Source organism: Humulus lupulus, chromosome 2, assembly GCF_963169125.1.
Source record: "Humulus lupulus chromosome 2, drHumLupu1.1, whole genome shotgun sequence".
Classification (NCBI taxonomy): domain Eukaryota; kingdom Viridiplantae; phylum Streptophyta; class Magnoliopsida; order Rosales; family Cannabaceae; genus Humulus; species Humulus lupulus.
In genome coordinates, this window is record NC_084794.1 from 125,082,722 (window position 1) to 125,097,079 (window position 14,358).

A 14,358-nucleotide genomic window follows, 5' to 3' on the forward strand; every position below is an offset into this window, starting at 1 on the left:
CACGGCGGGGATTTATACCCGGCTCGAGGCGAGCCTGGGGGTACAAATGGGAATTCAGAGAATATATTGGGGTCTATTTTGATATTGGATAATATAGTTGGTGTTTGTTTAGGTGTCGGGAAGTAAGCGGTAAATATTAGAGACACTCGAGGAATTAGCGGGAATTGGGTGAAATGACCAAAATGCCCCTAGGTGGATTAATAGATTTAGAAATAAAGTGGAGGGCAAATGGGTCATTTGGCTTATAAGGGATAAGTATTATCAGGCTTTATACTTAGTGGAATTTGTAGAAGGGGCTGGAATTCTGAAGGAAAGAAAAAGAAAGAAAAGGAAAGAAAGAAAGGGAATTGAAAGTCTACCATTTTCTCTCTCTTGGATCAAGTTTTCTTCACCATCCCTTGAGGACATTTAAGGCAGAAACTTAGGGAGAATTAGAGCAAAATCTTGAGGTTAAGGTCTTTGATCTGGCTGGAAGAATTGGCAAGGATTTAGCAAGAACAAACCATTCACTTGAGGTAAGATTTTGAGGTTAACACTCAGTTTTTGGTATTGGTTTTGAGTTGGTTTTCTAAGCAAAGTTCTGTGGGAATCTTAGGGAGTTGAGGCTGAGGATTTGAGGAGGAGAAGGTTAAGCTTGTGAGGAGGACAACCTAGGCTAAAATCATCCAGCAAAGGTAAGGGATTCTAGTTTGAACTTTGTGGTTTCAGTGGTTGTTTTGCTGAGTTTTTGAATTCTAGGTTCAGCTATGGTGAATTCTTAGATTAGGGGTGCATGTGCTTAAGTTTTGTATGGTTGGGGTGCTGGGGATGAGTTAGACATGTTAGTAAGCTTGATTCTAAGTTTGGTTGAAGTTTGGAGAAGTTTTGGTAAGGTTTGGCTCGGGGAAAGTCGAAGGAGGGAAAAACAGCATTTGTTGTTCTGTGACTAGCGCTACAGCGCTAGCCTTTGGGCGTTGTAGCGCTAGGCCATTTACCCTGGGACGATTTTGGGCTTTGTTTGTAGCGCTGTAGCACCCTCCAAAGAGCGCTGTAGCGCTACCCTATTTCTAGGAAGGGTTTTTTGAGTTATTTTCAAGGGGTTTTTGCTTGGGGCTTCGGGGTTCGATTCCACCACCCCGTTTGGTGGAATTAGGGCTTCCCGAGGGCTCGGGATTGGTCCTGAGGCTAGGTTTTGGACTTAAGGTTTGGTGATGATTCTGATATATGGCTGTGACTAGGTGGACACTAGGGCTCAGGAGGGATCGTGCTTGAGGATCAAATCGACCAAAGCTACAAACCTAAAGGTAAGAGAACTGCACCTGATTATGTGTTTGTGATGGGACTAAGTGCTCCCGATGTCTGATTAATGTCATAGATGGTATTACACCATGGGACATGTGATAAACGGCCTAAGGGTGCCGTAAAATTATATTTGCGCACAGGGCGCGGCTTGGCCACTAGTAGCCAAGGACAGCTTAATATTCACTAAGTTCGGTTTAAGCGGACCGGAGTCAGTGGGATAAACAGAGGGTACGGACTAAGGGCGCTAACCCTAGTTATCATTTTTGAATTGATTATTGATATGTAATGATATGCTTGGTATGCTGAGTACCTGATTGCCATGGATGCTTAGTCTATTGAGAACATGCTTATGTGATATGAGATATTTGACTATCTGTTAATTGATTGTGCTCTGTTATTGTGTTTTCTTGCTGGGCCTTGGCTCATGGGTGCTACGTGGTGCAGGTAAAGGCAAAGGCAAGTTGGACCAACTCTGAGATGGAGAGCTACGGGGCTGAATGTACATAGTCAGTTGTTCGGCCACCATGGCCAAGGAGTGGATCAGGACAAGGAATGCTTAACAGTCTGTTTTGCCTTAGAGTGGCTAATTACTGTATTTAAATCTTGAATCTTTTGTAAACGGTCTTAATCTTGTTATTTTTGGGATCCCATGTTTTAAAGATAATGTTTATTTATAAAAGATGAAGCTTTTGAGACCAAAATATTTTAACCCTAGTTCTACTGTAGTTTCAGTAACACGTTTTTAATTAAATGACTTGATTAGCAAGTCTAGAACCTTTATAAACACATTGTGTAACGACCTTGGCTATCCAGGGCATTAAATAATGTTTGTCGTTGTAGTTACGGGCTGAGAGGTCATGCTCAGTGCTGACCTTGCCTCTTCTACATTAACAAATCTTTGGGCCCTTCGATTGAACTTGGTTAAAGACCTGACAGGTTTCCTTTGTAAGTCATCCTAGAGGGGACTTCTTGGCATTACGCCTGTTCTAACTGCTATCAGGTGACCACTATCGTCGACATCTCGAGCTCGGGCCACTCCTAAGTTAAACCTCGTGAGGTAACTTTTTAGCGACTCGTTTTGTTGTTGTTGGACGTTGGTTAAGGCTGAGGCCTCGGACCTGATGCCAACCATAGCCTTAAATTATTTTTTAAAGTCCCTAGAGAATTGATCCCAAGACGTGATTGAATGCCTTTTGAGCTTCTCAAACAAGTTTTTTGCTGGTCCTGTAAGTGTGGCTGGGAACAACATACACCTGAGCTCGTAACCAGCATTGTTGGCTCGCATAATGGTGTTGAACGTACCCAGATGGCTATAAGGATCTGAGAATCCGTCAAATGGCGGAACATGATGTATCCTGAAACCCTGAGGGAACGGGGTGTTGGAGATATGTGGGGAAAAAGGCCTGAGCTCTTCATCAGACTCTTCAGCCTTGTCCTTGCCACGCTCGTTCTGTAAGAGCCCGAATGCTCTTTCTAATTGTTCAATCCTTTCTTGGACTAAATCCACTAGAGGTTTATCCTGGACCTGAGGGGGCTGGTTATCGTTAATAAAAACTCCAGCTCCCTGTCATGGTACAGGGTTATACGTTGGTTGTTTGCGGCCATTCAGATGGTCTCGTAGATCTAGGTTCAGGGGATTGTCTTGTCCCCGATTGTGGTTTAAGTGTTCCCGCAGATCAGGGTGATTCCCTCGATTCCCCATATGTCTTGGTTCTGTGTTGTAAATGCTCATGGACCGAGTGTAATCTGAGCTTTCACTTACATAACTCGTAGCCCGGCAATTACGAGGTGGGTCCCCTGCTGGCCTCCTTGTCCCGGCAGTCTGTGATCTTGACATTTGGCTTCCCGTAGGCTGAGGAGCCCTGCGATCTCAGGTAGCTTCTCTTTCATTCCCTTGTCCATGCCTATCCCGTCGATTTCCATCTCGATGTGCAGGTCGTGGAACCTCCTGGACTGGCGAGGGATGCCTTATTGGCGATGGTAGGTGTCTTATGGGAGACGGTGGCTGTCTCCCGTTGTCGAGCCTAGATGGTCCTGAATTTTCCTGGTCAGACTCTGGGTTGTTTTGTGTAGCATCAGGATTCGTGTTCCGAGCCACAGAGGGGGCTTGGTTATTTCCCGTTCCTGTTTGTGCTTCTGCAGTCGGGTTGGCAGTACCCTCAACCCGGTTACTCCTCCGGGACCTTGGATGAGCTGGCTGGGATGCTGGTGGCGGCTCCTGCTCTACCCTCCTGGCGGCCGTGCTCCCACGAGGACGATCCCTAGGCCTCCGAGGAGGTGCCTGGGCACCAGCAGCCTATCTGGCTAACTCTTCGGTGCGCTTTGTTGCTTCTGCCAACTGTTTGCGCAATTGGCGATTTTCAAGTTCCACAATTGGAACATATCTTTCAGGATTGTAATGCATATCCTCGTGAGGCCTAGGGGCAGGCTACCCTTGAGAGTTGGATGAATCGCTCCTTTCTTCAAGATCTGGATCCATCATGGGCTGCTTTCCAGGACGTTGTGGGTAATCTTCAGCATGAGGAATCTGCTCCTCAGGTATATTGGGCATTAGTCGATCACCCGTACTGGGGTTACTCACAGCGGCCATGGATGATTCAAGAGGCTTTCTGACTAGACAGGCTCACGTCTTGTTTAATACTCTCAATGAAAGCACCAAACTATTGACGTCGTTTTTCTTCAACTTAGAAAAGAAGAGCAATTAAACTAAATATACCAGAGGAAACAAATAATATAGACATGATTTTTTATGTGGCTCAGCAATTAAAATATGCCTAGTCCACGAGTCTGTATTATTAACTTCTTGGAATTCTCTGATAGCTTTCTGGAAGCAATTGTACAGAGTTTTTCAATTATTCGTTTTCCTATCCTCTACAAATGAATTGTCCCACTCTATTTATAGAGTGGTTTACCGAATCTCTTCCCAAGCATTTCAGGGAGTTATTCTACAAAATTAATTAAAATAATGTCATTAAATGCATTAGTTACTACGTACGCGGTAATATCCCATGATATTTGGGATTTAATAACAAATTACATCAAATCCCTTAAACATAGGGATTTTACAACAATAAACTTGTTCACACACAACTTGCGAGCTTGGATGCTAGATTCACACACCTTCAAGACTGTTTACCTATGACGTGCTCGTCACCTTGGTTCACCTATGTTCTCAACAAGTGATGTTGGCGAGACCATCCTCTTCGAGCTTACAATACTCGAGCTCAAATCGTCTTGCCTGAGGGCAGGAAACAAATCAAGAAATTTATACAAGTGTTGAACCATTGCCACTGCGAGTTACGAGCCTAACTTATAACCTCGGAACACCTCTGAGACTATGTAGTTCCCGAGCTCACCAATCCCGATGTTGTCACATTTACTGCTCAACGAGACTGTCTCTAACTTGCTGATCACATGACGATTGTGCTAGTCTCGAGCTTACACCTTACAAGCTTGGATTTCGAGATCAAAATTCTCATACTCGAAATCAGGGTGTAACAAAATCAATTTATTTTTAATATATTATTTTAACAAACCATTATTTTTCACATAAAAGCATGGATAAATATAATTATATATTTCTTGTAAGAAAAGCTAAATTAAAATTATTTCTAAGGAAAAAATATATTTTAAATAAAATCAAGAGAGTATTGAATAGTTGATTATTAATTAATATTTATTAGTTTTTTTATCAATTATTAAATTAATCACAACCGTTCAATAACAATCAAACGATTATGTTATACCCAGATTTCGAGCCATGAGAGTTGTGACCTCGAAAGCTGGATTCATAGAGAATGAACTTGTAAAGTCTGGAATATGTTCGGAATCTACACATCGAGCCTGCAAAGCAGAGACGACTTCGAAGATGGTAGCCTCGAAATCCTCATGAGCTCGAGAGGTAGGCCCGAGGTGCATCTGTTCTTAGGGATGACCTCGGGTCAGGGCTCCGAGCCTGATGTGCGTACAAGCTCGAAATCTTGTGGCCTCGGGATATGTTATGGCTCGAAAGCCAGTAAGAAACCTGGGAGAATATGGCCTTGGTGATATAGGATAATAACTTGGAATATCCTAATGAGTCATCTATAAAGAGACGTGGTCTACATTTATTACTGTAAATCCCCTACAATCAAGGGATATTATTTGATTAGTTATACGCTCCCTGGTCTTCAGGGAACGTTTCCTTTTATATCGGATCACAGGCATTTAATGTCATTTAATTTATTTGCATATAAAGAGTAACTACCCAAAATATGTGGGATAGTATTATGAAATCTTCTCTATAAATAGAGAGGTCATGCAGCGTTGTAGAAGAGAGAAGAATTTTTCTTGATCTTGAGAGAAAACTCTGGAGAATTCATCCTTAAGAATTTTCAGAGATCATCTTAAGTTTAATAACAAAGACTCGTGGACTAGGCAGATTTAACTGCTGAACCACGTAAAAATCGTGTGCATTATCATATGTTTATTGGCCATTACTGATTATTGTTTACGTGCTCTTCTTTCACTGTTGACGAAAAACGGCGTCAACAGTTTGGTGCTTTCATTGAGAGCCTTAAGCATTCAGTCCCTGAGTAAGTCATGGCCACTAATAATCAGAACGCTCCTGAAGAGAATTACCCAAGACGTCCTGGGAAACAACCAATGGAAAACCCAGATGTCGAAGAAAGGAGTGGATCCTCCGATTCTAGGGGACCACCTCCTCCACCAAGAGATGAGGATATGTATTAAAATCCTGAGCGATACGTTCCTATTATGGAACTTGAGAACCGACAACTGAAACAGCAGTTGGCAGAGGCCAACAAACGGAATGAGGAGTTGGCAAGGATAGCCGCAGAGGCGCAGGTGGCTCAGCCCCCGCCTCCGCGTGAAAACCAAGCCCCTCCTCCAAGGGACGTACACGTTCCTCCCCGTAGACCCCGTGGGCGCCCACGGAAAGATGCTGCCACGAGAAGGCCGGCTCAACCTCCGGCGCCAGCAGAGCCATCCGCTCCCCCTAGGCCTCAGAGAAGTACTCGGGCTAGGGCCCCGGTTAATCCACCTATGGAAGTACCTGCGGGAACTGAGAACAACCGAGCCCCTGCAGAGGCTCGAACTCAAATCCTTGGGAGCGCACCAAATGCCACCAACCCATCTCGGGCAAACTCCGGACCGTCTAGGCCGCAAAATGGGTGGCAGCCACCATCACCCGTACGGTTCCCTCCATCACCAATAAGATATCCTTCGCCCCCTCGCAGGAATGCTCAACCAGTTCGAGATCAGGGTGAAAGGCGTGCGGGAGGGAGACAAGGAAAGGAGGAAGCTTTCCAGGAGCGGAGAGGCGCCCCATCAGAAAGAAGTCAAACATCCCGGTCTCGCACGGTAGAAATGAGGCGGCATGGAAGAAATCCATCTCGAAATAACTATGCGATGAGTTTTACCAGCGATGACTCTGGAGATACCAGGTCGGTCAGCAAGCATGACCGAGGTCATAAGAATACTGGAAGCCACAGAAATCGCCCCGACCTGCGAGAACACCTGAATCAGAGTCGGGGTAATGTCGACCCGATAAATCCGGACCTGAGGGATCGCTTGAATAGGCGCAGAGATCCTTTACGGAGGTGTGAGCCTGGAATTGTGATCGATGACAACCGACTCCAGACAGTACCTCTTGCGGACCCAGTCCAAGAAAGAATTGATCAGCATGAAAAGGCCTTTAGGCTTTTGAAAAACGAGCAAGAGCATGATCGATATGAAGATTCTGATGAGGAGCTTGAACTGTTTGCTCCCCATATTTCCAACACTCCATTTCCACAAGGGTTTCGGATCCCTCACATCCCGACGTTTGAGGGAAAGACCGACCCATATAGTCATCTGAGTACGTTCAACACCATAATGAGAGCCAGCAACGTGGGTTACGAGCTCAGATGCATGTTATTTCCAGCATCATTGATAGGACCAGCTAAAAGCTGGTTCGAAAAATATAAAAGACATTAAATAACCTCTTGGGAGCAGCTGTCTAAAGACTTCAAAAAGCAGTTCAAAGCCATGATGGGGGTTTGACCTGAGGCGTCAACCCTAACTAATGTTCGGCAACAACCAGGCGAAACATTAAGAAGTTACCTTACAAGGTTTAACTTGGAAGTCGCCCGAGCTCGGAATGTGGATGACAGTGGACACTTAATGGTTGTCCAGGCCATAGTAATGCCAGGAAGTGCCCTCTGGGACGATATGCAAAGAAAACCAGTGAGGTCCCTAACCGAGTTTAATAGACAAGCGCAGAGGTTTGTCAATGTAGAGGAAGCGAGGTCGACACTTAATGTGACTTCCCAGCCCGAAACTACAACGATAAACGTAAACTCTGCCTCAACCTCGGCGGACCTAGTAGCTTCAAAGCCTGCTGTGGAAAACCCTTCCAAGAGAAAAAAGAACGAAGGAAGTAACCCCGAGGCCGAAGGAGGAAAGGAAAAGAAGGGGGAGAGATATTTCTCCGTGTATAGAGTGTACACCGAGCTCAACGAGTCTCGGGAGAACATATACCTGGCTAATGAAAACCAGGTCCCCTTTAGGCGTCCGGACCCGATGAGAAATCAAAAGTCCAAGAGGGATTCAAGCAAGTTTTGCCGATTTCACAGAGACACCGGGCATACTACCGATGAATGTCGACAACTGAAAGACGAGATCGAAGGATTGATCTCGAGAGGTTACTTTAGACAATATGTCAAGAACCAAAGTACTAATCAGGCGACCGCGAACAAGAGAGTTGCCGCATCGCAGCCCCCGCCGATTGATGGAGCAAATGTGATAACCATCTCGGGAGGGCCTCATCCCGCAGGAACGGGCAGAAATGCCCAAAAGAGATATGTTAACGAGCTGAAGACCGGGGACGGGTCTCCCTACGAACCCGAACCTAGAGCTCCAAAAAGCCAGAGAATTGAAACACAACCAATAACCTTCACTGAGGAAGACGCGTCCCATGTTCAGTTTCCTCACCATGATCCGCTAGTCATCACTCTCCAGCTGGCCAATAAAAGGGTACACCGGGTTCTCATAGATAATGGGAGTTCAGTCAACATTCTCTATAAAGCAACCCTCGAAAAGATGGGACTCTCCCTTTGCAACCTGAAAGCTTATGCCACTACTTTATACAGCTTTTCAGGAGAAGGGACCGCTTGCATGGGATCCATCGAGCTCCCCGTAACCTTAGGAGATTATCCAGTCTCGGCTACCAAGATGATGGAGTTCGTTGTAGTAGATCTACCTTTGGCCTACAATGTTCTTCTCGGCAGACCCGCCCTGGTAGGGCTGGGGGCAGTCTCATCAGTAAGGCATCTGGCCCTTAAGTTCCTGACCCCTAGCGGCGTCGGAACATTAAAGGGAGATCAATTGGCTGGGAGGGAATGCTACAACATTTCCGTAAGAGGAAAGAAACAGACGAGTGCACAAACACTCGTCATTATCCAAAATAAAGACAGGACAATCATAGAAATTGATGAAGAGATCGATCCAAGGGTTGAGGAGAAAGCTGACCTCGAACCCTTAGAGGAGCTCGATGAAATTCAGCTCGAGGAAGCTGATCCTCCGAGAAAGGTGAAGGTTGGAAAACACCTCCAAGATGAGACAAAATAGCAACTAATTTGCTTTCTAAAAAAGAACCAGGATGTCTTTGCGTGGTCGCATTCGGACATGGTGGGAATAAGTCCGAATATAGCAAGCCACGCACTGAATATAGACAAAAGCTTCCCTCTGAAGCAACAAAAGCGAAGACAGCTGGACGAAGATAGAAAGAAGGCACTAAAGGACGAGGTTGATAGGTTGAAGGCAAACCGATTCATTAGGGATGCCTTTTACCCTGACTGGGTAGCCAATCCGGTGTTGGTCCCAAAACCCAATGGGATGTGGCGGACCTGTATTGACTATTCAGACGTCAACAAAGCTTGCCCGAAAGACTGTTTTCCGTTACCAAGGATTGACCAGCTCGTGGATGCCACGGCGGGGCATGGCCTAATGTCCTTCATGGATGCCTATTCTGGATATAACCAGATTCCCATGCATGCCCCCGATCAAGAACATACGAGCTTCATAACGGATAAGGGGCTATACTGTTACAATGTCATGCCATTCGGGCTCAAAAATGTTGGGGCCACATACCAGCGGCTCGTGAACATGATGTTTTCAGAACAGATAGGCAACAACATGGAGGTTTATGTTGACGACATGCTTGTCAAGTCTCAACTTAACAATAACCATGTTGATGACCTCGAAGAGTGCTTTGGCGTGCTCCGAAAGTATAACATGAAACTGAATCCTCAGAAGTGTACTTTTGGGGTATCATCAGGAAAATTCTTGGGCTTTATCGTGAACGCTCGTGGAATAGAAGCTAACCCCGATAAGATCAAGGCCCTGATTGACATGCCCTCACCTCGAAGACACAAGGATGTCCAAAGTTTGACCGGCAGGATGGCGGCCCTAAGTAGGTTCATTTCAAAATCTACGGACCGGTGTCTCCCATTTTTCAACCTTTTGAGAGGAGGAAAGAAATTTGAATGGACAGAGGAGTGCGAGCTGGCATTCCAGGAACTTAAAAAGCACCTCGCCGAACCCCCTATCTTGTCAAAACCTGAAACGGGAGAAATACTGTACCTATACCTTTCCACCACCGAACACGGAATAAGCGCAGTACTCGTTCGAGAGGAAGATAAGGTACAAAGACCCGTTTACTACATCAGTAAGAGATTGCTGGGGGCAGAATCAAGATACCCCCTGATGGAGAAGCTGGCGCTTAGTCTAATTCATTCGTCTCGTAAACTCCGCCCCTACTTCCAAGCACATCCCATCCATGTGTTGACTGATCAACCGCTTAGGCAAGTCTTGTCTAAGCAAGAAGCTTCAGGTCGACTTCTTAAATGGGCTGTTGAGCTCGGACAGTTCGAGATCACCTACCACCCGAGGACCACCATTAGGGCACAGGCATTGGCGGACTTTATAGTAGAATGTACTGGTATGACCAACGACGAAGTCATAACCCCGGCCCATGAGCTGTGGAAACTATACGTCGATGGCTCATCCAATGAAAATGGATCGGGGGCAGAAATCATTTTGATTACTCCCACAGGAAGCAGATTTCATTCCGCCTTAAGGTTCAACTTCAAGGCATCGAATAATGAAGCCGAATACGAGGCTTTACTGGCGGGGCTTCGTATAGCCAAGGAGCTTAAAGCTAAAGCAATACATTGCCACAGCGACTCCCAGCTCGTGGTTAACCAAATCCTAGGAGAATACCAGGCTCGTGGCACGAGAATGGCAGCTTATTTGGAGAAGGCAAAATCCGCATTGGAGTGTTTCGAATTTTATAAAATTGAACAGGTCCCCCAAGAGCGGAACTCAAATGCAAATGCCTTAGCTTGGCTCGCCACATCCGCCGAAAATGAAGAACTGAACGTTGTGCCCATAGAACACCTATCGGCACCGAGCATTAACGAGCCAGAGGAGGAAGATGTGTGTATGATCAAAACAGAGCCTACTTGGATGACCCCAATAGTTGAATATCTCGAGAACGGAGTCCTTCCAAAGGATCGGAACCAGGCTCGAAAGTTAATGTATCAACTTCCCCACTACACCATTTTGGACGGGAATCTGTACAGGAGGGGATATTCCATGCCGCTACTTAGGTACGTAACCCCTCCCGAAGCTAAGAAGATCATTGAAGAAATTCATGAAGGGTTCTGCGGAGATCACACCGGGGGGCATAGCCTATCCAAGAAGATCATACGCCAAGGAAATTTCTGGCCTACTATTAAAAAGGATTCCTTCGAATACATGAAGAAATGCGAAAAATGCCAGAGATTCGCCACGATTCCCCGAGCCCCACCGTCCGAGCTGACCATGTTGACTTCCCCATGGCCTTTCTCGGTATGGGGAATCGACCTCATAGGCTCCCTCCCCACTGGCAAAAGCATAGTAAAATATGATGTAGTCGCTGTGGATTACTTCACGAAGTGGATGGAGGCTGAACCATTGGCAACAATAACTTCAAAAAAGATCCTTGATTTCGTGGTAAAAAACATCGTATGCCGATATGGGGTACCGAGGAAAATTGTATCCGACAATGGGACCCAGTTCGATTGCAACTTGTTCACCAACTTTTGTGAAAAGAATGACATAATAAAGAGTTTCTCATCAGTAGCTCATCCTCAGGCGAATGGCCAGGTCGAGGCTGTGAACAAAACCCTCAACAGTTCTCTAAAGAAAAAGTTGGAGGAGGCGAAGGGACGATGGCCTGAAGAATTGCCCCAAGTCCTATGGGGTTATAGAACCACAGCTCGAACATCAACGGGGCATACCCTGTTCTCTTTAGCGTACGGTTGCGAGGCAATGTTGCCTATTGAGGTTGAAATCCCAACAATCCGAACTCAGATTTACGACCAAAATTCAAACCACACTCAGCTCGAGGAAACCTTAGACTTGATTGAAGAAAAGAGAGAAGAAGCTCAACTGAGGAACGCTGCCTACCAGCAACGAGCTACCAGGTATTTCAACAAGAGGGTTCGAGACCGAAAGTTCGGATTGGGAGATCTGGTGTTGAGACGTGTATTTTTAGCAACACGAGATCCGACAGCTGGTGTGCTTGGGCCGAATTGGGAAGGACCATACCAGATAGAGTCAGTCATCCGGCCCGGAGTTTACAAGCTCGCAAGATTGGATGGGAGCCTGGTACCGCGAGCATGGAATGGCGAACACCTAAGACCTTACTACCAATAGTATAGGAAAAGTGTTGCCTGTAACCATGATTTTCTATCTGTATTAATTTGTCTGCTTTTGATTTTCATCAAATAAAGATCTGTTTCGTTCAATATGTTATCTCTTTTCATTTTTGCAATCTCTCTTAATTTAATAACCTATGGTCACACTCATAGGATATTAAGGGGGCATCATGGGTATATATACCATCAGCTTGAAAAATAAAATAACATGCACGAAATACATAAAAGTATTTGGATATAACCAGATACGCGAGCTTAGATAGTTTGGACATAACCGAATTATCAAAAACATAAAAGTATTTGGATGTAACCAGATACGCGAGCTTAGATATTTTGCATATTTTAATAACCTACCAGGTATTTCAACAAGAGGGTTCGAGACCAAAAGTTCGGATTGGGAGATCTGGTGTTCAGACGTGTATTTTTAGCAACACGAGATCCGGCAGCTGGTGTGTAGAGTCCAAGAACTTTACTTAGCTAATTGTTAGTAGTATTATAGTATGTTTAGTGTAATCTTTGTTACTATGGATTTTTGGTTCAGACCGGGAGTTATTTGGACACTCATAGTAGTACTTATGGATTTTCTAAGTTTGACCTATAGTTTAAGAATATTAAGTATAACCTAAGGTTTGATTATATGACTGATATTAAGGATAGTATTTGTTATATTATAAGGTTTAGATATCAACCAATAGGATTTTAAGCACATGTTATGAATGGTAATTAAGGATTAAGTATTTTTGAGGATTAAATTAAATAAGGGTAAAGTTTGAATGTTATAGGGTCAGTCAGCAGCCTTGAGTACGTTGAGGGCTTAGTCAAGGCTGTTTACTCCATTCAAACTTAGCTAAAAATGTGTAAATTCGTGTTTAAATATTTAGCGTATGCCGATATATCGCAGCTATAGGGGGCGATATATCGCAGCACGTAGATACGGAAAACACGAATCGATGCACGGTCGCCTCGGGAACAAAGGTCCAGGCGATATATCGCCTATAGGGGGCGATATATCGCCTCCTCCAGTATGTTTTCAAATGTTTTTGAATTCATTTCCTTTTAGCCATTCAAACTCCTTCAACAGTCCAGCATCTTTTGAACGAGTCTTCAGCCTCTGCTGAACGATTATTCAAATGATTTTCACCTAAAAAGCCATTATTTTTATTCAAGTAAAATCAAGATATTTTCATTCCCAAACTCTATAAATAGGACCTAGTACCCAGCCATTATTCACCATTTGCTCTAAGTTCAGAAGCTGCTAGTGTTAAGTGAGTGTGAGAGTGTAAACACTTGGTTTGGGGAAAAACTATAAGCTTAAACATCATAAGCTTATCAAACACTTTGGGAAGTGAGTTCTATAGTATTTCGGTGGAGGTTAGATTGATCTTGCAATCTTTGAGGTAAACCCAAAACTCTAGTTCCTTTCTGTATTTTATGTTATTTCCTTTCTCAAAACCTTCTACTCAGTCCCCTAACCTTATTTTTATTTTGGTTAGGGAATCCAAGCTCTTAAGCATATACGTCGGTAAGTATGTTTTTTTTATGGTTTAGTCTTTCCATCTCTTTCATTTCATCTCCTTTCTTTAGACTCACTCTTTCTTATGGTTTTAGGAGTGTTCCAAAAGTCCCAACTCAGTCCATAATCCCGGTAACTTTGGTAAGGAAAATAGGCTAGAATCAATATGTTATGTGCTTATGTTATCTATATGTTTTATGTTATTAAAAGTGTTATGATATGTATATGTGTATGTTTGTAGGCTTGGGCATATGACCCATATGACTAACAAGACCCCAAATGGGTTATGGGCATATGACCTACTTAGCTAGTAGGACCCCATTAATCCCATGGGCATATGCTTGTTTAGTCTATGGGACCCCAAGTAATAATGGCCATTATAATAAGTGTATGTTATATCTATTATGTTAAGTCTTTATGTTTTCTTATGAAATTGTGTATATGACTATGTGTTAGATTTTCCTTGCTGGGCATTAGGCTCATTCCTTTTTGTTTTATGTGCAGGAAAATAAGCTTTAGAGGCGGTAAGATTCGTGACGCTTGGAGGATGTGTATCGATGATGAATGGAGTCAAGGGGCCGAGCGTTAATCGATTCGAGGATGTAGTTTCGGTTTATGTCTTTTTATATGTATTTTCCGCACTAATTATGTAATGTTTTATTATTTTAAATTATGTTTTTGTTTTAAAGACAATGGGATCCCATACCCTTTTTGGTATTTACTTTGTAAGTAACTCTTATTTTTATAAGTTACTTAATAAAATTATGGTATTTTCGCAAATGTAAGTTCTTTTAAGGATTTTATGTATAGTTTCGTTAATGG